Source organism: Lissotriton helveticus (assembly GCF_964261635.1).
Source record: "Lissotriton helveticus chromosome 1_1 unlocalized genomic scaffold, aLisHel1.1 SUPER_1_unloc_19, whole genome shotgun sequence".
NCBI classification, from domain to species: domain Eukaryota; kingdom Metazoa; phylum Chordata; class Amphibia; order Caudata; family Salamandridae; genus Lissotriton; species Lissotriton helveticus.
Genome location: NW_027611658.1, coordinates 2,366,144 through 2,387,158, shown reverse-complemented (window position 1 = coordinate 2,387,158; position 21,015 = coordinate 2,366,144). Strand labels below are relative to the sequence as shown.

The following is a 21,015-nucleotide window of genomic DNA, read 5'->3' as shown; positions in this document are numbered from 1 at the left end:
TTCAAACCATTCCGCTCACTCACTCGTGAACAAAAACCACACAGTGTTTGTTAGTTTTTAATTTTTATTTTCAATTGAGAAATGAAAACATTATTTCTTTATTTTTAATAGCGTAGTATTCTTATGGATGAAGATGACGTTAAAGTTTACTTTAAACAACATTCCCATGAATGAAATTAGTATGACTCAAACTTAAAAATAGTTAACACTAACAGACACAGGAAATTAGTAGAATAACTGTGTGTGAGCCCCCACCTTCTTTAAAGTACTTAAGTACTGCTGGTGGTGACTCAGTAGTAGTTGGTGAATCGTCTGGCTGAAGGGCAATGGAATCTTCTTTCTGTAATGAGAAAAATGGTGCACGTTAAGCAAGCATTAATCAGTTGTCAAAAGAAGAAGTGTAGCATTTAATGGAATAAGCATCTAAAAGGTTAACACCCTCCCCAAAACCGTAACATTTTTTCAATCCCAGTAATACAAAATGTGTTATGTAACATTTCCTTCCATTACGAGACAAAATAGGGGGTTGTGTATGGCATCTGAAAATATGACATGTTTTTCCTAGACGTCACAACATCTGATGCGGCACAGATGACCATCCGTGCTGGGGCCAGCAGTGCGGAGGGGTCCACTCTGGATGCGGCGGTGCCAACAGGAGGAGCTGGGGGGGAAGGCTCAGCGGCGGCGGATGGTGGTAAGTTATTATACTACTTACTTATTATTTTTTTTTTGAGTAGGCTCGTAAAGGAGTGTATGATGTACTGTACAGTAGTACACAGTACACTAGTATAAGTACACTGTACTGTCAAGAACATTTACTAATTTATAACTACTTTTTGGGCTATCACGGAGAAGACAGTCAACCTTGACTTGTAATAGCATTAGTGGCTGTACTTCTCTGGTAACCAATGGTCCCCTCTATTTCACTTGAACTCAGCTGGCCAATTTTTATTTTAAAGCCAAGTCATATCAGATCAGATGTAGTTTAGGGATGTGAAGAACGAAAAGCTAAAGAAGAGTGAAACGAAGGACGAGCGAGTCTTAATATTTATTTATGACTGTAAAAAATGGTTTTGTTGAATGCAATTCAACATAAGAAAGAATACAGCGGTTTCCAAAATATAATGAAAAGGGTGTAAGTTGGTTGTTAACAAAAAGAAATTTTGGTACATTTGAGACATTAAGAAGAATCATAGACGTACTTTGTAAGCCTGGATGTTATCTTCTTTATCCTCCTCGTCGATAGCAGAGGTGTATGATGTAGTAGCGCAGACGCTGAGTGGATGAAGTATGGCCAGTGGCAGTGCCACCCCTATAGAAAAGTAAGACATTCCTATTCCCACCTGCATGTACTGCTTAAAGTACTGCGAGTCTGCATCATCATGGCCAGTGTCTGTATTTCTTGGGTTAAAGCTGAGTGAGCTGCCATTATGGCGGCTACCACAAGTTCACGTACCAGTAATTTCTTTTGCAAAACAAGAGAAAAAAGTAAAAAGGCATTTTTTAGTACTATCTGACTATGTATGTACTAGTAGTGAGTCCACCTATAGTGCTGCTTGTGGAATTCCTGAAACTCACAGTGTCACAGGCTTACAAAGACGGCGGAAAGATACAGGCCAAAATGTTTTACTGTGTTTGCTACTTGCTGGTGTTACTGAGTGTCACAGGCTCTGTAGAAATGACTGTCCCCTTTTTGGAGCCTCGCTGGGCTCTGAATAAACAAATGGCCCCTGAGAATCTCTGGGCTCTCAAAGATAGTTGTGGCGCCTGAGCCCCTCGTGGGCTCTCAGTAAATCAAAATGCCCCCTTGAGCCTTTCAGGCTCATACACAAAATACGGCCGTTGGAGTCCCTCCGGGACTCAAGAGAACAAATGGCTCTGGGCGTTGGAGTCCCTCTTCGGGGGACTCGAAAGGAAATGATGCCACCCAGAGCCTCTCGCGGCCCTGAAGAAATGCCCCAGTAACGTAGGAGCCCGCCCGGGGCTCAAATCTGCAGGGAGGCCCCCCCGGGGCCTCTCAGGCTCTTTGACAACAAAGCCCTGGTACTGGAGGGGAGGGCGGGCGCCGGCAATGTGCCCCGACGCCCTCCTCCCTAGACGGGAACACCGAGCCCCACTTACCCGGTTTCTGGTGGGCGCTCCCAGGGTCTCCAGGCTCCTTCTATTCCTCGGCAGCTGCGGGGCTCTCCCCACACCACGGTTGCCCCGCTGCTGGACAGAAGGCTTCTCTCTCTCCTGGGTGAGTGCACCGGATCCCAGGGTCGGCTCCCGGTAGCTTCCGGCTCCCTCCTTCCTGTCCCGGGCTGGCAGCCAATCAGAGCGCGGCCTGGGGAATGAGGTCACGGCCTGCCTGACTTCCTGTACGGCCGGGCGGCGACGGGGAAAACTTCACAGGGCAATGCCGGGTGGGCACCGGCCTTAAGCTCAATAAAGCGCTCCCAAAGCGCTCGTGACAGGGTAAAGCACAAGGTCCTTGGCAGGGTGGGCACCTGCCAGGGGACTGTCAAATCGGCAAAAAGTGGCGTGGGCAGCCACGAAAAGGGAAAGTAAAGCGCTCCCAGCGCTCAAAGACGATTTGCAGCGCTCTCAGCGCTAGGGGTGCAGGCACAGCGCTCCCAAGCGCTAGGGGCACAGCAAAGTTCCTTAAAGCAGGCAGGGGGCAAGGCTGGGCCCAGAGCCAGCTCACTGGGTCTCCAGGCAGGGAGATAATCCAAGTGGCGGTCTTCCTGGCCCCAGCAACAGCAGCAGCCCCCTCAGGCAGGATCCTGGCAGAGAACAGTTTGTGTTGCGACACAGCCCCATTTTTATGCACCACATTCCTTTGTCTGTAGGTGCAGGGTGGGGGAGAAAACAGTCACAGCTGGTTTTGGAGCACCCTTGATGTGCTCATCACCTCACTCTATTCACTGGCAGGGCTAGGGTCGTTAGACGCACCACAGGGGGCGGGGCCAGCATTGTGTGGGGAAAGCCCAGCCCCATCAGGAACCAGGTGCAGCCCTCCCCTCACATCAGCATGCTGATCTGAGCACTCACCACTGGGCAGACCCATCCAGACATCCTGGATCCTGGTATCCCAGCCAACTCCAGCCAATCACACACCAGCACCCTCACAGCCATCTACCACTTCGCCGCGCTGGCGCTGCTACTAGCGCTGCTACTAGCGCCGAGTACTTTTTAAAACTTCCTGTTTTGCATTTGGGTTCGTTTTTCTGTTTCATTCTTCCCTGATTTTAGCCTGCCTGCTTGCTGCCAGCGCCCCCTTCTCCCCTTACCTGCACCTTAAAAACGGCATTTTCTGCCTGCCAAGCACCACCACTTTGGTGGGTCCGGGTCCTGGGGGTCATTTTGGGCGCCATCTTTGTTTGGGCTACTTCAGCCAGCGGCGGCCGCCATCTTGGAGCGGACTCGCACGCTCAGGCTTGATTGGAGCGCCTACTGAAGGCGGGCTCTAGCGTGGTGCTGGTTAGACCATCTACCACTTCGCCGCGCTCGCGCTGCTACTAGCGCCGAGTACTTTTTAAAACTTCCTGTTTTGCATTTGGGTTCGTTTTTCTGTTTCATTCTTCCCTGATTTTAGCCTGCCTGCTTGCTGCCAGCGCCCCCTTCTCCCCTTACCTGCACCTTAAAAACGGCATTTTCTGCCTGCCAAGCACCACCACTTTGGTGGGTCCGGGTCCTGGGGGTCATTTTGGGCGCCATATTTGTTTGGGCTACTTCAGCCAGCGGCGGCCGCCATCTTGGAGCGGACTCGCACGCTCAGGCTTGATTGGAGCGCCTACTTAAGGCGGGCTCTAGCGTGGTGCTGGTTAGACCATCTACCACTTCGCCGCGCTCGCGCTGCTACTAGCGCCGAGTACTTTTTAAAACTTCCTGTTTTGCATTTGGGTTCGTTTTTCTGTTTCATTCTTCCCTGATTTTAGCCTGCCTGCTTGCTGCCAGCGCCCCCTTCTCCCCTTACCTGCACCTTAAAAACGGCATTTTCTGCCTGCCAAGCACCACCACTTTGGTGGGTCCGGGTCCTGGGGGTCATTTTGGGCGCCATCTTTGTTTGGGCTACTTCAGCCAGCGGCGGCCGCCATCTTGGAGCGGACTCGCACGCTCAGGCTTGATTGGAGCGCCTACTTAAGGCAGGCTCTAGCATGGTGCTGGTTAGACCATCTACCACTTCGCCGCGCTCGCGCTGCTACTAGCGCCGAGTACTTTTTAAAACATCCTGTTTTGCATTTGGGTTCGTTTTTCTGTTTCATTCTTCCCTGATTTTAGCCTGCCTGCTTGCTGCCAGCGCCCCCTTCTCCCCTTACCTGCACCTTAAAAACGGCATTTTCTGCCTGCCAAGCACCACCACTTTGGTGGGTCCGGGTCCTGGGGGTCATTTTGGGCGCCATCTTTGTTTGGGCTACTTCAGCCAGCGGCGGCCGCCATCTTGGAGCGGACTCGCACGCTCAGGCTTGATTGGAGCGCCTACTTAAAGTCGCTCCCTCACGCGCAGCGTGACGCGCAGGTGGACGCCCTCGCTTAGCCTGAGTCGTGCTGGAGTCCTGCCCGTCTGCGCCCGTCAGCGTCCCGGAGGCGTCGGGGCGGCGGGGGACCCCGGTCCGGCAATACTCTGGCTGAGATGATTTGCTATTCCTCTGCGTCATTGCGGGACATGCGGGGCCATTCTAGCTCTTGCCGCTCCATTTTCCCGGGGCGGTTTAGGGGCAAACGACGCTGTCCGGGCTGTGGTTGGACGCCTTCCTGGATTTGTGCTACGGTTCCTCACCCGGCAACAGCTGGCGTGAAGCATCTTTGCCTGCTGCTGAACACGAGGTCGGTAGGGCGCCACGCCCTGCACATTTACGATCTTCTGGTCAGGGAAAATCCCCTGTGCTTGCTACTGACCGAAACTTGGCTGGGAGAGGCTTCCAATCCGGACGTCTTCTCAGCCATTCCTCCTGCGTACAATATCTTCCGGCAGGACAGAGTTAAGGGCAGGGGAGGGGGAGTGGCGGTTGTGGTGAAAAAGAGCGTCTCCTGCTCGGTGCTTCCCCTGAACTCCATTGGGAATGCCGAGTCGCTCGCCTTCACGCTCAGACTGTCCCCAGGTCAGGCCTTGAAGGGGTTGTTGGTTTATAGACCACCAGGCCCGGTGGGTTCCTTTTTGGAGGATCTGCAGACAGCCGTCTCTGAGCTGGCGCTGACCACACAGCATTGTGTTGTGGCCGGTGATTTCAACTTCCACCTTGACACGGCGGACGACCCTGTTGCGGCCAAATTGCTGGATGTAGCCGTACGCTATATAAAAGCTACTTAACATAACAACATAACATAACATAACAGCACACGTACAGCCATGTCTAGAAGTGGTACTTCCCCACTAGACACTGTAGGAAGGTGGCTACCTGACTATGGTTACCCCAGATTTGTTGCCTGTGTTTAGCTGGTTTTTTGACTTAGTTGACCTGGTTCCCTGCTAATCAGGGCCCCAGGCCATCTGCTCTCTCTGTAAAATGGATTCCATGTACCCTAGGTACATACCACAATTGAAAATGGACTCCTTGTCAGCCCCTGTATAATGCACTATAGGTGCCCAGGGCATAGGAGCCACCAAGGCCTACCAGGGGCTGCAGCATATCTTTTGCCACCCCTGGCTGGTTCTTAAATTTACACAACTGGCTGATCACTCAGCTGGGGTAAGGTGGTGTAATCACCCCTTACTTAGATATAGTATACCTATATCTAAACCTATATCTGGACACATATAAACCTGTGAGCCACTCCTATGGAAGGCCTCATCAATCCTGGAGGCAGAGTGCGTGGTTTAATGTGAGATGGAGCTCTAGCATGAGCTGAGCCTGTCTGCAGCTGTCGGGAACAACTCCCTAAGCTGTTTCAGGATAATGCCATACCATATACTCTTAAGTGCCTTATAATCCTCGCGGTTATATAGCAACTCTGGTTTGGCTTTATCAAAACATGTTGTGTAAGGTGTTCTGGCGACGGGGATAGCATTCCACCCCTCTAGAGGGGTAAGACATGTTACTTTACTTAAATGCGGTTAATTTCTAAAAGGACCTTAGATCCACAAAATGGATGCCTCTGCCACAGACAAGAGTCTGACCCCCTGCAGCTGACCGAAACTCAGCCAAATGGGGCCTGGACAAAGGGTTTCCTGTCGCAGGGGGGTGTTACCACCCTCCAGACAGGAGATAGTGGATTGTAGCAGGGAGGTTTGAAAGAAACCAGACACTGCTTGGGGCGCACAAGGCTGCCCCTTGCATAATCCGGTCAAACCAGTTCTGGGGCACTCCAGCCCTCGTGCCAGGGCGGCCTGGATCAAAGGAAGGGGGTGTATCCACCCACTTCCTGGGTCCCACCCATAGGAGGGGACCTAGCAGGTAATCCAGCCCCCCAAATTAGTATAAGACTGGGAGCAGTGCCAATGCACTTTAGATTTCCTGATGAAACATAAGAAACGAAACTCTGGACCCTTCGACATCCTACTCAACGTAGAAGACTGAAGAATCTCCCTTGTGGTCAAGGAGTGACCACCCTGTGCAAACAGGCACCATCCAGCCATCGACATCTGCTTTGTCGCAGTTCCCGCCGGAACCCGAGCGACAGAGATCGACGAGATCAAGCTTGCCTGCCTTCCAACAGCCCGATCCACAGTCCCTGCAGAGCAGAGACCCGTGGAGGTGACCGGAAGCGTGGGGCACGCCATCTTTAATTGACCACGAGACGCTGACCGTGCAGCCCGTGAGTGACCCTCGAAGCTGTACACCGGGGTTTGAGAAGCCCCAACCCTGAGCCACTCTTGCACTGAAGTTCAGCCCTCCACACTCGACGAGTGCTGCGTGGGGCCCTTCTGCTCCATTTGGCTCAACGCGTTGGCCCGGTCACTTGCCAGCCGGCTAGTGGCCCCTGTACCGACGAACTTTGAAATTCGACCTGCAAATCTGGTTGCTCCAGATCTGCACCAGCTCCCCTGAAAAGGAACCCCCACTCTGACCCTCCTGGTTCAAGTGAGAAGCAATCTCCCGGTTCCGCATGGATTGCTCTTGCCAAGTGTTGTTTGCTCCAAACTTGAAGCCGACTGCGCCGACGGTGAGAGCCCTTGTGGGACAGATCGTGACCCGCTCCTGGACGTCGCAGATGCCCCAGAGCCCACGTGACAGCAGAGAGAAGCTCCTCGACGACCACCTGATTGCGCCCGACATTGCCTGGTTCCGTCCTGGTTCCACCCTGGTCACTGCTGAGTGACCCAGACTCTGTCCCCTCTGCTTTCAGGTACTTTTCGACTCGAGTCCACCCTTGGACTCCACCGGACACTCCTCTTTCACCCCGCCTGCAGCCCTTTCAGCTCCAAGCACCAAGAGCCTGCGTGACGAAACCCGACTCAACTTCGACCCTGTGCACCCGCTTCCTGTGGGTGAGGTAACTTTGCTCCGCCGGTGTTCCCACACTGGTACACATCTCTAGGGTCTGTGTCTTAAGTTTTGTTCCTCTAGGTTCAGCGGAAGTGTCCTTAAACTTTAACTTTACAACTTTTACGCACCATTGGTTAACATTGGTGCACGCGTGCGCTTTCCGCACTGCTCCCGAATCCCGTGGGCCTCTCCCGACTTCAGCATTGCTTGTCTCGACTGCTCCCAGCGATTCCCTAGGCCCTAGGCCTAACCACTGTTCGATTGGTATCTCTTATACCACTTGTTTAGTATATGGTTAGAGTGGCCCCCCGCCCTCATCCATAATTGTGCAACTTTGTATGTTTAAACTGTGCTTTTGATTTAACGCTTGTGCCCCTTTATTCATAAAGAATACTGGGGATTGTTTTTAGTAATAAATACATATATTTTTATAATATATACTTGTGTGGTGTCCTTTCATTTGATATTACAGGATTGTATGTGGTAAAACAGCTCGCTTAACACGACCTCTTAAGTTAAGCCTTTAGGCTGCTTAGTCCATGCTACCCCTAGGATAGCTTGTCTAACAAGGTTGACTTACAACCAGACACCATAAGGGATTGTTTGGTCTGATAACCGGTGGTTCCAGAATTGGAAACATCACCTATCAGGCCAACTTCTCACATTGGTGGCAGCGGTGGGATTTGAGCTTGCTGTTGTTTTACCATTGCAATCTTTTATCAAATTGAAAGATCACATCAAGTACCTCAAGGTACATATAAATCAAAAGCTTAGCATATTTAAGTTCTACTGAACTTAGTAGTTGTAGATTAAAGGGATTAGCACACCCTGACTACAACTCACTAGCAAGGTACAGTAGGAAAACACTTAGTGTAGGTAAGTGCACCACTTACACCTCACTAGTAGTCATGTCTGACACAGGAAAAGCCTCAGAGTCTGCTCCTGTGACAGTTGACCTTACCAAGGCAACTTCCAGCTATGACAAATTAACCCGAAAGGACTTGATTGCCTTGTGCATATCAAGAGGGTTAAAAAGGGGCAGAAGTCCCACATGTCCTATCCTGATAGCCATTCTAGAACAGGATGACTTAGAGAAGGCGAATGAAGTTCCCTTAGAGTCAGGAGATGGAGTGAACCCCCCTGTAACTGATACCCCTCCAGAGGAAGGAGAAGAGGAGGAAGAAGAGGAGGAGGAGGACTCAGATGTAGAGGACCCAGAAGATCAGGATCAGAGGGGTAGCCAGGTCCTAGTTGCCAGGCTTAACCAGGCCAACTTAGACCTACTGGGAAATGGAGAGGGCCAGCACCTCCCCAGATCCCACCATATCATTCTCCCAGGCAACAGAAGAGTGAGATCTCCCTCAGGGGACTCTCATATTTCTAGTGCCTCAAGAGAATCTCAGAGAGGTATGACTGCCTCTCAGAAGATAGAGCATAGGTCCAGAATGAGGGCTGTCAAACTCCAAATAGAGAGGGAGGAGGTAGCCTTGGCTCAAGCTAGACTTGCCTTGGCAAGAGAGCAAAAATTGTGTGGCTTAGATGCCACTGGGGGCAGCAATATTCCTAAAGAGAAACCCAGGTCCTATGATAGTAGCAACCTGACAAAGATTGTGCCCCCCTACAAGGAAGGGGATGACATCCACAAGTGGATAACTGCTCTTGAGAGAGCCTGCATGGTACAGCAGGTTCCTGAGGAACAGTGGGCAGCAATCTTATGGTACTCCTTTTCAGAGAAAGGGAGAGATAAGCTCCTCACTGTTAGACATGAGGATGCAAACAATTACAAAGTCCTTGTAGGAAGGTGGCTACCTGACTATGGTTACCCCAGATTTTTTGCCTGTGTTTAGCTGGTTTTTTGACTTAGTTGACCTGGTTCCCTGCTAATCAGGGCCCCAGGCCATCTGCTCTCTCTGTAAAATGGATTCCATGTACCCTAGGTACATACCACAATTGGAAATGGACTCCTTGTCAGCCCCTGTATAATGCACTATAGGTGCCCAGGGCATAGGGGCCACCAAGGCCTACCAGGGGCTGCAGCATATATTTTGCCACCCCTGGCTGGTTCTTAAATTGACACAACTGGCTGATCACTCAGCTGGGGTAAGGTGGTGTAATCACCCCTTACTTAGATATAGTATACCTATATCTAAACCTATATCTGGACACATATAAACCTGTGAGCCACTCCTATGGAAGGCCTCATCAATCCTGGAGGCAGAGTGCGTGGTTTAATGTGAGATGGAGCTCTAGCATGAGCTGAGCCTGTCTGCAGCTGTCGGGAACAACTCCCTAAGCTGTTTCAGGATAATGCCATACCATATACTCTTAAGTGCATTATAATCCTTGCGGTTATATAGCAACTCTGGTTTGGCTTTATCAAAACATGTCGTGTAAGGTGTAATACGATTTGGAATACTATCCCCTCGCCAGTTCTGGTGATGGGGATAGCATTCCACCCCTCTAGAGGGGTAAGACATGTTACTTTACTTAAATGCGGTTAATTTCTAAAAGGACCTTAGATCCACAAAATGGATGCCTCTGCCACAGACAAGAGTCTGACCCCCTGAAGCTGACCGAAACTCAGCCAAATGGGGCCTGGACAAAGGGTTTCCTGTCGCAGGGGGGTGTTACCACCCTCCAGACAGGAGATAGTGGATTGTAGCAGGGAGGTCTGAAAGAAACCAGACACTGCCTGGGGCGCACAAGGCTGCCCCTTGTATAATCAGGCCAAACCGGTTCTGGGGCACTCCAGCCCTCATGCCAGGGCGGCCTGGATCAAAGGAAGGGGGTGTATCCACCCACTTCCTGGGTCCCACCCATAGGAGGGGACCTAGCAGGTAATCCAGCCCCCAAAATTAGTATAAGACTGGGAGCAGTGCCAATGCACTTCAGATTTCCTGATGAAACATAAGAAACGAAACTCTGGACCCTTCGACATCCTACTCAACGTAGAAGACTGAAGAATCTCCCTTGTGGTCAAGGAGTGACCACCCTGTGCAAACAGGCACCATCCAGCCATCGACGTCTGCTTTGTCGCAGTTCCTGCCGGAACTCAAGCGACAGAGATCGACGAGATCAAGCTTGCCTGCCTTCCAACAGCCCGATCCACAGTCCCTGCAGAGCTGAGACCCGTGGAGGCGACCAGAAGCGTGGGGCATGCCATCTTGAATTGACCACAAGACACTGACCGTGCAGCCCACGAGTGACCCTCGAAGCTGTACACCTGGGTTTGAGAAGCCCCAACCCTGAGCCACTCTTGCACCGAAGTTCAGCCCTCCACACTCGACGAGTGCTGCGTGGGGCCCTTCTGCTCCATTTGGCTCAACACGTTGGCCCGGTCACTTGCCAGCCGGCTAGTGGCCCCTGTACCGACGAACTTTGAAATTCGACCTGGAACTCTGGTTGCTCCAGATCTGCACCAGCTCCCCTGAAAAGGAGCCCCCACTCTGACCCTCCTGGTTCGAGTGAGAAGCAATCTCCCGGTTCCGCGTGGATTGCTCTTGTCAAGTGTTGTTTGCTCCAAACTTGAAGCCGACTGCGCCGACGGTGAGAGCCCTCGTGGGACAGATCGTGACCCGCTCCTGGACGTCGCAGATGCCCCAGAGCCCACGTGACAGCGGAGAGAAGCTCCTCGACGACCACCTGATTGCGCCCGACATTGCCTGGTTCCGTCCTGGTTCCACCCTGGTCACTGCTGAGTGACCCAGACTCTGTCCCCTCTGCTTTCAGGTACTTTTCGACTCGAGTCCACCCTTGGACTCCACCGGACACTTCTCTTTCACCCCGCCTGCAGCCCTTTCAGCTTCAAGCACCAAGAGCCTGCGTGACGAAACCCGACTCAACTTCGACCCTGTGCACCCGCTTCCTGTGGGTGAGGTAACTTTGCTCCGCCGGTGTTCCCACACTGGTACACATCTCTAGGGTCTGTGTCTTAAGTTTTGTTCCTCTAGGTTCAGCGGAAGTGTCCTTAAACTTTAACTCTACAACTTTTACGCACCATTGGTTAACATTGGTGCATGCGTGCGCTTTCTGCAATGCACCCGAATCCCGCGGGCTTTTCCCGACTTCAGCACTGCTTGTCCCGACTGCTCCCAGCGATTCCCTAGGCCCTAGGCCTAACCACTGTTCGATTGGTATCTCTTATACCACTTGTTTAGTATATGGTTTGAGTGGCCCCCCGCCCTCATCCATAATTGTCAACTTTGTATGTTTAAACTGTGCTTTTGATTTAACGCTTGTGCCCCTTTATTCATAAAGAATACTGGGGATTGTTTTTAGTAATAAATACGTATATTTTTATAATATATACTTGTGTGGTGTCCTTTCATTTGATATTACAGGATTGTATGTGGTAAAACAGCTCGCTTAACACGACCTCTTAAGTTAAGCCTTTAGGCTGCTTAGTCCATGCTACCCCTAGGATAGCTTGTCTAATAAGGTTGACTTGCAACCAGACACCATAAGGGATTGTTTGGTCTGATAACCGGTGGTTCCAGAATTGGAAACATCACCTATCAGGCCAACTTCTCACAGTCCTGAAGAGTGTCCTAATAGATGGGTTTGGCTTAACCACTGAACAGTACAGGTTGAAGTTCAGAGACACCCAGAAGACACAGACTCAGGACTGGACTGATTTTGTTGATTGTGCAACTAAGGCTCTGGAGGGTTGGCTACATGGCAGCAAAGAACATGACTTTACAGGATTGTATAATTTGATTATGAGGGAGCAGATCCTAAGTAATTGTCAGAACCAGCTCTTACACCAGCACCTGGTGGACTCTGATCTGACCTCTCCCCAAGAATTGGGAAAGAAGGCAGACAAGTGGGTCAGAACCAGGATTAGGCATAAGAATCAGGACAGTAACCAGAAGAAGGAGTCTACCAAGCCTCAAGATAAGGGTGGGGATAAAAATAAAGAAAAGACTTCCACAGGGCCCCAAAACTCCAAGAATGGGGGTGGGTCCCAAGACACTTCTTCAACAGAGAAAAAGCCTTATTGTCATGTCTGTAAACAGGTTCAACAAGTTCAAAAGGGCTGTAGCCAACCCCCTTCTGTGGGACCTCTCTGTAAGCAAAGAGCAGGCAGGGTAAAAGAATGTCCCATTTCCGCCTGAGCTTCTCTGGTAATCCTTTTATCATGCCTTTTAGGGTCTTGTTAAATCTCTCCACAAGCCCATTGCATTGTGGATGATATGGGGTGGTAAACTTATAGTTTACTCCACATTCCTTCCACATTGCTTTCAGATAGCTAGACATAAAATTCGTGCCTCTATCTGATAGTACCTCCTTAGGAAAGCCCACTCTTGAGAAAACTGCAATGAGGGCCTTTGCCACCACAGGGGCTGTGGTGGTCCTTAGGGGAATAGCCTCTGGATACCTGGTGGCATGATCCACTACCACCAGTATGAATCTGTTCCCAGATGCTGTTTGGGGGTCCATTGGACCCACAATATCAATTCCAACTCTTTCAAAGGGAACTCCCACCACAGGTAGTGGTATTAGGGGGGCCTTTGTTGTGCCACCTGACTTACCACTGGCTTGGCAAGTGACACAGGAGCGACAAAACTCCTTGACATCCTCTGACATGTGAGGCCAGTGAAAGTGTGAAACAAGCCTGTCCCACGTCTTGTTCTGGCCTAAGTGTCCTGCAAGGGGAATATCATGGGCCAAGGTAAGGAGGAACCCCCTAAACTGCAGAGGTATAACCAACCTCCTGGTCATGCCAGGCTTGGGGGCTCTAGCCTCTGAGTAAAGGAGTCCATCATCCCAATACACAGTATGGGTACCTTGGGCATCCCCAGCAGCCTCAGCAGCAGCCTGCTGTCTGAGGGGTTCAAGGGAAGGGCAATCTAATTGAGCCTGCCTCAGGTCTGCCCTTGAGGGTCCCCCTGTCCCCAGAAACTCAACCTGGTCAGGTTCAAGCTCCTCAGAGACAGTCTCCTCATGGACTGCAGAATCAGTTTCCTCTGAAACCTGATCCTCAACCTGGGGCAAGGTGGAAGGCTGAGCCTTTCCTCTCTTGCTCCTTCTCTTGGGTTGTGGCTGGTCTATTGTTTCAAGATCCACCACTGGTTCAGGAAGGCACTTCTTAGCCTGAGCCCTTGTCATGGCAAGGACATGCTCTGAAATCCCTAGCATTTCTGCATGAGTCCTGTACTCCACTTCTGACCATGCTGAGCTTTCAAGGTCATTTCCTAACAGACAGTCTACTGGTAGGTCTGCACTCACCACAACCTTCTTTAGGCCATCAACCCCTCCCCAGGAGAAGTTCACAACTGCCACACTATGGGAAGTAGTGGAGTTGCTTGCATTGGTTACTAGGTAGCTCTCACCTAGTACAATCTGTCCAGGGTCCACAAAGTCAGGTGTCACCATTGTGACACTGGCACATGTGTCCCTGTAAGCTTGAGCCAGTTTCTCATTAATTAAGGGAGTCTGTCTGTATTTGCCCAGGTTACTGGGGCTTACTGCAGTGGGCAACTCAATGTCCACATCATACAGGAGAACTGCCTGTGTAGGGATTCTGACTAGGCCAGATCCTACTTCAATACCCAGGGTCAACCCAGCTACACCCTTGGACTGTGTTCCACCACTGCTTACTGTACTTGGGGTTGCAGTTGCTTTAGGAGCTGGAGTGGTGGGGACTGGATTTGCCTTGGTGCATTCACTGCCCCAGTGTGAAACTGATTTGCAGGTATTACACCAAGGTGTCTTTGGACCTTTGTTCTTCTTCTTCTTGTTTCCATTTTGGGAACCACCCTCCTTACTATTAGTTTGGGGGCCTGAAGACTTCTGGTCTTTTTCTTTATCTTTCTGATTACCACCCTTCTGGTCTGTTTTCTTCTGGTCACCACCTTGGTTCTGGGGTTTCTGCTTAATCCTTGTTCTGACCCATTTGTCCGCCTTCTTTCCCAATTCTTGGGGAGAGGTCAGATCAGAGTCAATAAGTGTGAGAAGTTGGCCTGGTAGGGGATGTTTCCAATTCTGGAACCACCTACTACCTGACCAAACAATCCCCTTATGGTGTCTGGTTGTAAGTCAACCTTATTAGACAAGCTATCCTAGGGGTAGCATGGACTAAGCAGCCTAAAGGCTTAACTTAAGAGGTCGTGTTAAGCGAGCTGTTTTACCACATACAATCCTGTAATACCAAATGAAAGGACACCACACAAGTATATATTATAAAAATATATGTGTTTATTACTAAAAACAATCCCCAGTATTCTTTATGAATAAAGGGGCACAAGCGTTAAATCAAAAGCACTGTTTAAACATACAAAGTTGCACAATTATGGATGAGGGCAGGGGGCCACTCAAACCATATACTAAACAAGTGGTATAAGAGAGGCCACTCGAACAGTGGTTAGGCCTAGGGCCTAGGGAATCGCTGGGAGCAGTCAGGACAAGCAATGCTGAAGTCGGGAATGGCCCTCGGGATTCGGGAGATGTGCGGAAAGCGCACGCATGCACCAATGTTAACCAATGGTGCGTAAAAGTCAAATAGTTAAAGTTTAAGGACACTTCCGCTGAACCTAGAGGAACAAAACTTAACACACAGACCCTAGAGGTGTGCACCAGTGTGGGAACACCGGCGGAGCAAAGTTACCTCACCCACAGGAAGTGAGTGCACAGGGTCGAAGTGGCGTCGGGTTTTGACACGCAGGCTCTTGGTGCTTGAAGCTGAAAGGGCTGCAGGCAGGGTGAAGACGAAGTGTCCGGTGGAGTCCAAGGGTGGACTCAAGTTGTAGAGTACCTGAAAGCAGAGGGGACAGAGTCTGGGTCACTCAGCAGTGACCAGGGTGGAACCAGGACGGAACCAGGCAATGTCGGGCGCAATCAGGTGGTCGTCGAGGCGCTTCTCTTCGCTGTCACGTGGGCTCTGGGGCATCTGCGACGTCCAGGAGCAGGTCACGATCTGTCCCACGCAGGCTCTCACCGTCGGTGCAGTCGGCTTCCGGTTTGGAGCAAACAAGCCTTGGTAAGAGCAATCCACGCGGGATTGGAAGATGGCGTCTTACTCGGACCAGGAAGGTCAGAGTCGGGGCTCCCTTTCAGGGGAGCTGGTGTGAATCTGGAGCAACCAGAATCACGAGTCTTCTTTTGTAGTTCGTCGGCACAGGGACCACAAGCCAGCTGGCAAGTGACCGGGCCAACGCGTTGAGCCAAATCGTGCCAAAGGGCCCCACGCAGCACTCGTCGAGTGTGGAGGGCTGAACTTCGGCTCAGGAGTAGCTCAGGGTGGGGGCTTCTCAAACCCCGGTGTACAGCTTCGAGGGTCACTCGTGGGCTGCACGGTCAGCGTCTCGTGGTCACTTCAAGATGGCGTGCCCCACGCTTCCGGTCGCCTCCACGGGTCTCAGCTTTGCAGGGACTGTGGATCGGGCTGTTAGAAGCTGGGCAGGCTTGATCTCGTCGATCTCAGTCGCTCGAGTTCCGGCGGGAACTGCAACTAAGTAGACGTCGAGGGCTGGATGGTGCCTGCTGCTGCAGGGTGGTCACTCCTTGACCACAAGGGAGATTCTTCGGGCTTCCACGTTGAGATGGAGGGCGAAGGGTCCAGAATATCGTTTCAAATGTTTCTTCCAGGAAATCTGATGTGCATTGGCACTGCTCCCACTCTTATTCGAATCTGGTGGGCGTGATTACCTGCTAGGTCCCCTCCTATGGGTGGGACCCAGGAAGTGGGTGGATACACCCCCTTCCTTTGATCCAGGCCGCCCTGGCACGAGGGCTGGAGTGCCCCAGAACCGGTTTGGCCGGATTATGCAAGGGGCAGCCTTGTGCGCCCCAGGCAGTGTCTGGTTTCTTTCAAACCTCCCTGCTACAATACACTATCTCCTGTCTGGAGGGCGGTGACACCCTCCTGTGACAGGAAACCCTTTGTCCAGGACCCCCTTGACTGGGTTTCGGTCAGCTCCAGGGGTCCAGACATTTGTCTGTGGCAGAGGCATCCATTTTGTGGATCTTAAGGCCTTTGGAGAAATCAACCGCATTAAAGTGAAGTAACATGTCTTACCCCTCTAGAGGGGTGGAATGCCATCCCCGTCGCCAGAACTGGCGAGGGGATGGTATTCCAAAGCGTATGACACCTTACACGACATGTTTTGATAAAGCCAAACCAGAGTTGCTAAATAACCGCGAGGATTATAAGGCACTTAATAGTATATGGTATGGCATTATCCTGAAACAGCTTAGGGATTTGTTCCCGACGGCTGCAGACAGGCTCAGCTCATGCTAGAGCTCCATCTCACATAAAAACCATGCACCCAGCCTCCAGGATTGGTGAGGCCTGTCTATAGGAGTGGCTCACAGGTTTACATGTGTCCAGATATAGGTTTAGACATAGGTATACTATATCTAAGCAAGGGGTGTGTACACCACCTTACCCCAGCTGAGTAATCAGCCAGTTGTGTCAATTTAAGAACCAGCCAGGGGTGGCAAAAGATATGCTGCAGCCCCTGGTAGGCCTTAGTGGCTCCTGTGCCCTGTGCACCTATAGTGCATTCTACAGGGGCTGACAAGGAGTCCATTTCCAATTGGTATGTACCTAGGGTACATGGAATCCATTTTACAGAGAGAGCAGATGGCCTGGGGCCCTGATTAGCAGGGAACCAGGTCAACTAAGTCAAAAAAAACAGCTAAACACAGGCAAAAAATCTGGGGTAACCATAGTCAGGTAGCCACCTTCCTACATAACCCCCCCCCAAACGAAAGGAGATAAGGCTATCCTTGGCCAGGTAAGCCTATATTGCCTGAGTGGCCATATAAGGAAGTACCTGCACTAGCATGGGTACCCCCTGTCTCATGGTCCACTAAGCAGTCCCTCACCCTTTGGGTATTAGAGGGTCTCCACCATAGGGAATCACTACCTTGGGTGTGTTTATGCAAAGTTAAAGGCTGGTTTGGATATGGAGTATTGAAGCGAGGCTCTACTAATTTAGGGCTTAGCTTCCTCCAATTATCTTCCACCATGTGTGCCTTTCTCTCTTTAACTGAGTTGCACTGTGCTCTCAGGGTCAACCTCTGGCTACCTAAAGCTGGAGGCTGGGTCCCTCTGTTTGGCTTGCTGGAGGGACAGTTCAGGTTTGGGCCCCTTGGGTCCCAGGTTTGGCTGTGCCCAACAGAATCCATCTGTGGGAGGTCCCTAACTGTTTTTAAGGGGGCTCCCTCAGGAGTTTTTAAAGTTTTCACCTTACTAGGGCTACTAGTTTTGGTGCACCTAATCTTTTGATGGGGGTGCTTTATTTGACAGGGGGCCCTCTGGGTCTCACTGTCCTTCTTGTCCTCTGCAGCCCTGGGCTGGCTAAGGCAAGGTAGAGAGGGGCAGGTTACCTGCTCCAGACTGGGTCCCACCTGAGAAGGGTCCACTGACATCAGAGGTTCTGTCAGGCTAGGCCCAACCACCTCTGGGGCAGCTCCTTCATCAGGGGTAAGATCAGTTCCCTGAGGAGGCTGATCCTGTCCTAAAGTCTGGTGAGGGGGAGATTTCTCTTCCTCCTCCATGCTCTCAGTTTGTGTGGAGTTATCCATCATTTCAGGTTTCACAACACACATGTCAGTTTGAGTTTGGGCTGTGGCCATCACAGCCCCACCAACCTTTTCAGGAGGAGACTCAGTTTGGGTTTCTGCTGTTATCATAACAGCTTTGCTATTCTGTTCAGGAAGAGCTTTTACTAAAGATGGGGCAGAGAGTTTCTCAGCCCTACCAACCTTTTCAGGAAGGACATCTTGGATTGGGGCTGTAGCCAGTACAGCCTCACTAACCTTTCCATGGGAATTCACCATTCTAGAATGGGTTTCCTGTTCAACCTCAGCCCAGGCTGAGATTTCTAAATCATTACCCAGTAGACAGTCCACAGGCAAGTTTGGTGACACTGCCACTCTCTTTGGGCCAGTGACACCTCCCCAGCTGAGACTTACTACTGCCATGGGATGATTTGTTTGGATGCCATCAATGTTTATTACCTGGTATGTGGCACCAGGTAAAAGTTGCTTAGAGGGGACTATGCCATCAGCCACCATGGTGATGCTAGCCCCTGTGTCTCTAAAAGCTTCAACTCTTAAACCATTGATGATGGGTTCTTGTCTATACTTGCTCAAAGTATTTGGGCAAGCAGAGAAGTTGGCAAACCCCATGCCAGCCTCATAAACAAGATCATTGGGTGATGGGGACCTGGATAGGCCAGGGTCCACCTGATTTCCAAAAGTAAACCCACCCAGATTCCTGGGTGTGCTCCCACTTCCTGGGGGATTACTGCTGACAGTAACAGGAGGTGTTGTAGCTGGCTTTGGAGGTATATTTTCTTTATTGTTATTCTTGGGACAACAGCTGTCTGTTTTGTAATGCCCCACCTGTTTACAGGGATAACAATAGGGTTTTTTCTCAGTTGAAGAAGTGTCTTGGGACCCACCCCCATCCTTGGAGTTTTGGGGCCCTGGGGAAGTCTTTTCTTTATTTTTATCCCCACCCTTATCTTGAGGCTTGGTAGACTCTTTCTTCTGGTTACTGTCCTGATTCTTAGGCCTAATCCTGGTTCTGACCCACTTGTCTGCCTTCTTTCCCAATTCTTGGGGAGAGGTCAGATCAGAGTCCACCAGGTGCTGGTGTAAGAGCTGGTTCTGACAATTACTTAGGATCTGCTCCCTCATAATCAAATTATACAATCCTGTAAAGTCATGTACTTTGCTGCCATGTAGCCAACCCTCCAGAGCCTTAGTTGCACAATCAACAAAATCAGTCCAGTCCTGAGTCTGTGTCTTCTGGGTGTCTCTGAACTTCAACCTGTACTGTTCAGTGGTTAAGCCAAACCCATCTATCAGAACACTCTTCAGGACTTTGTAATTGTTTGCATCCTCATGTCTAACAGTGAGGAGCTTATCTCTCCCTTTCTCTGAAAAGGAGTACCATAAGATTGCTGCCCACTGTTCCTCAGGAACCTGCTGTACCATGCAGGCTCTCTCAAGAGCAGTTATCCACTTGTGGATGTCATCCCCTTCCTTGTAGGGGGGCACAATCTTTGTCAGGTTTCTACTATCATAGGACCTGGGTTTCTCTTTAGGAATATTGCTGCCACCAGTGGCATCTAAGCCACACAATTTTTGCTCTCTTGCCAAGGCAAGTTTAGCTTGAGCCAAGGCTACCTCCTCCCTCTCTATCTGGAGTTTGACAGCCCTCATTCTGGCCCTATGCTCTAACTTTTGAGAAGCATTCATGCCTCTCTGTGATTCCCTGGAGGCACTAGAAAGATGAGAGTCTCCTGAGGGAGATCTCACTCTTCTGTTGCCTGGGGGAATCATCTGTTGGGTTCTGGGGAGGTGCTGGCCCTCTCCATTCCCCAGTAGGTCCAAGTTGGCCTGGCTAAGCCTACCAACTGGAACCTGGCTACCCTGATCCTGTACTCCTAAGTCCTCAACATCTGAGTCCTCATCCAAGTCATCATCATCCTCCTCTTCAAGGGGATCAACTGCAGGGGGGTTCCCTCCAGTTCCTGTATCTAGGGAAGCTGCTTTTGCCTTCTCTAAGTCATCCTGTTCTAGGATTTCTACCAGGATTAGGCAGGTGGGGCTTCTGCCCCTTTTTAACCCTCTTGCTTTGCACAAGGCAATCAAGTCTCTGCGGGTTAGTTTGTCATATCCAAAAGTTGCCTGGGTAGGGTCAACTGTCACAGGACTAGACCCTGAGGCCTTTCCTGTGTCAGACATGGTTACTAGTGAGGTGTAAGTGGTGCACTTACCTACACTAAGTGTTTTCCTACTGGACCTTGCTAGTGAGTTGTAGTCAGGGGTGTGCTACTCCCTTCAACCTACAACTACTAAGTTCAGTAGAACTTAATATGCTAAGCTTTTGATTTTATATGTACCTAGAGGTACTTGATGTGATCTTTCAATTTGATATAAAGATTGCAATGGTAAAACAACAGCAAGCTCAAATCCGCACCGCTGCTCACCAATGTGAGAAGTTGGCCTGGTAGGGGATGTTTCCAATTCTGGAACCACCTACTACCTGACCAAACAATCCCCTTATGGTGTCTGGTTGTAAGTCAACCTTATTAGACAAGCTATCCTAGGGGTAGCATGGACTAAGCAGCCTAAAGGCTTAACTTAAGAGGTCGTGTTAAGCGAGCTGTTTTACCACATACAATCCTGTAATACCAAATGAAAGGACACCACACAAGTATATATTATAAAAATATATGTGTTTATTACTAAAAACAATCCCCAGTATTCTTTATGAATAAAGGGGCACAAGCGTTAAATCAAAAGCACTGTTTAAACATACAAAGTTGCACAATTATGGATGAGGGCAGGGGGCCACTCAAACCATATACTAAACAAGTGGTATAAGAGAGGCCACTCGAACAGTGGTTAGGCCTAGGGCCTAGGGAATCGCTGGGAGCAGTCAGGACAAGCAATGCTGAAGTCGGGAATGGCCCTCGGGATTCGGGAGATGTGCGGAAAGCGCACGCATGCACCAATGTTAACCAATGGTGCGTAAAAGTCAAATAGTTAAAGTTTAAGGACACTTCCGCTGAACCTAGAGGAACAAAACTTAACACACAGACCCTAGAGGTGTGCACCAGTGTGGGAACACCGGCGGAGCAAAGTT

At 50.5% G+C, this 21,015-nt stretch overlaps 1 long non-coding RNA gene across 1 annotated transcript in view; it reads right to left on the bottom strand.

Moving 5' to 3' along the window:
* Window positions 1-252: 252 nt before the first annotated feature.
* Window positions 253-21,015, bottom strand: part of LOC144805690 (uncharacterized) — a 234,885-nt gene continuing 214,122 nt past the window's right edge. Inside the window, exon 3 of the long non-coding RNA XR_013605576.1 lies at window positions 253-340. This is a non-coding gene — a long non-coding RNA (uncharacterized LOC144805690). The remainder of the gene's footprint in view (window positions 341-21,015) is intronic.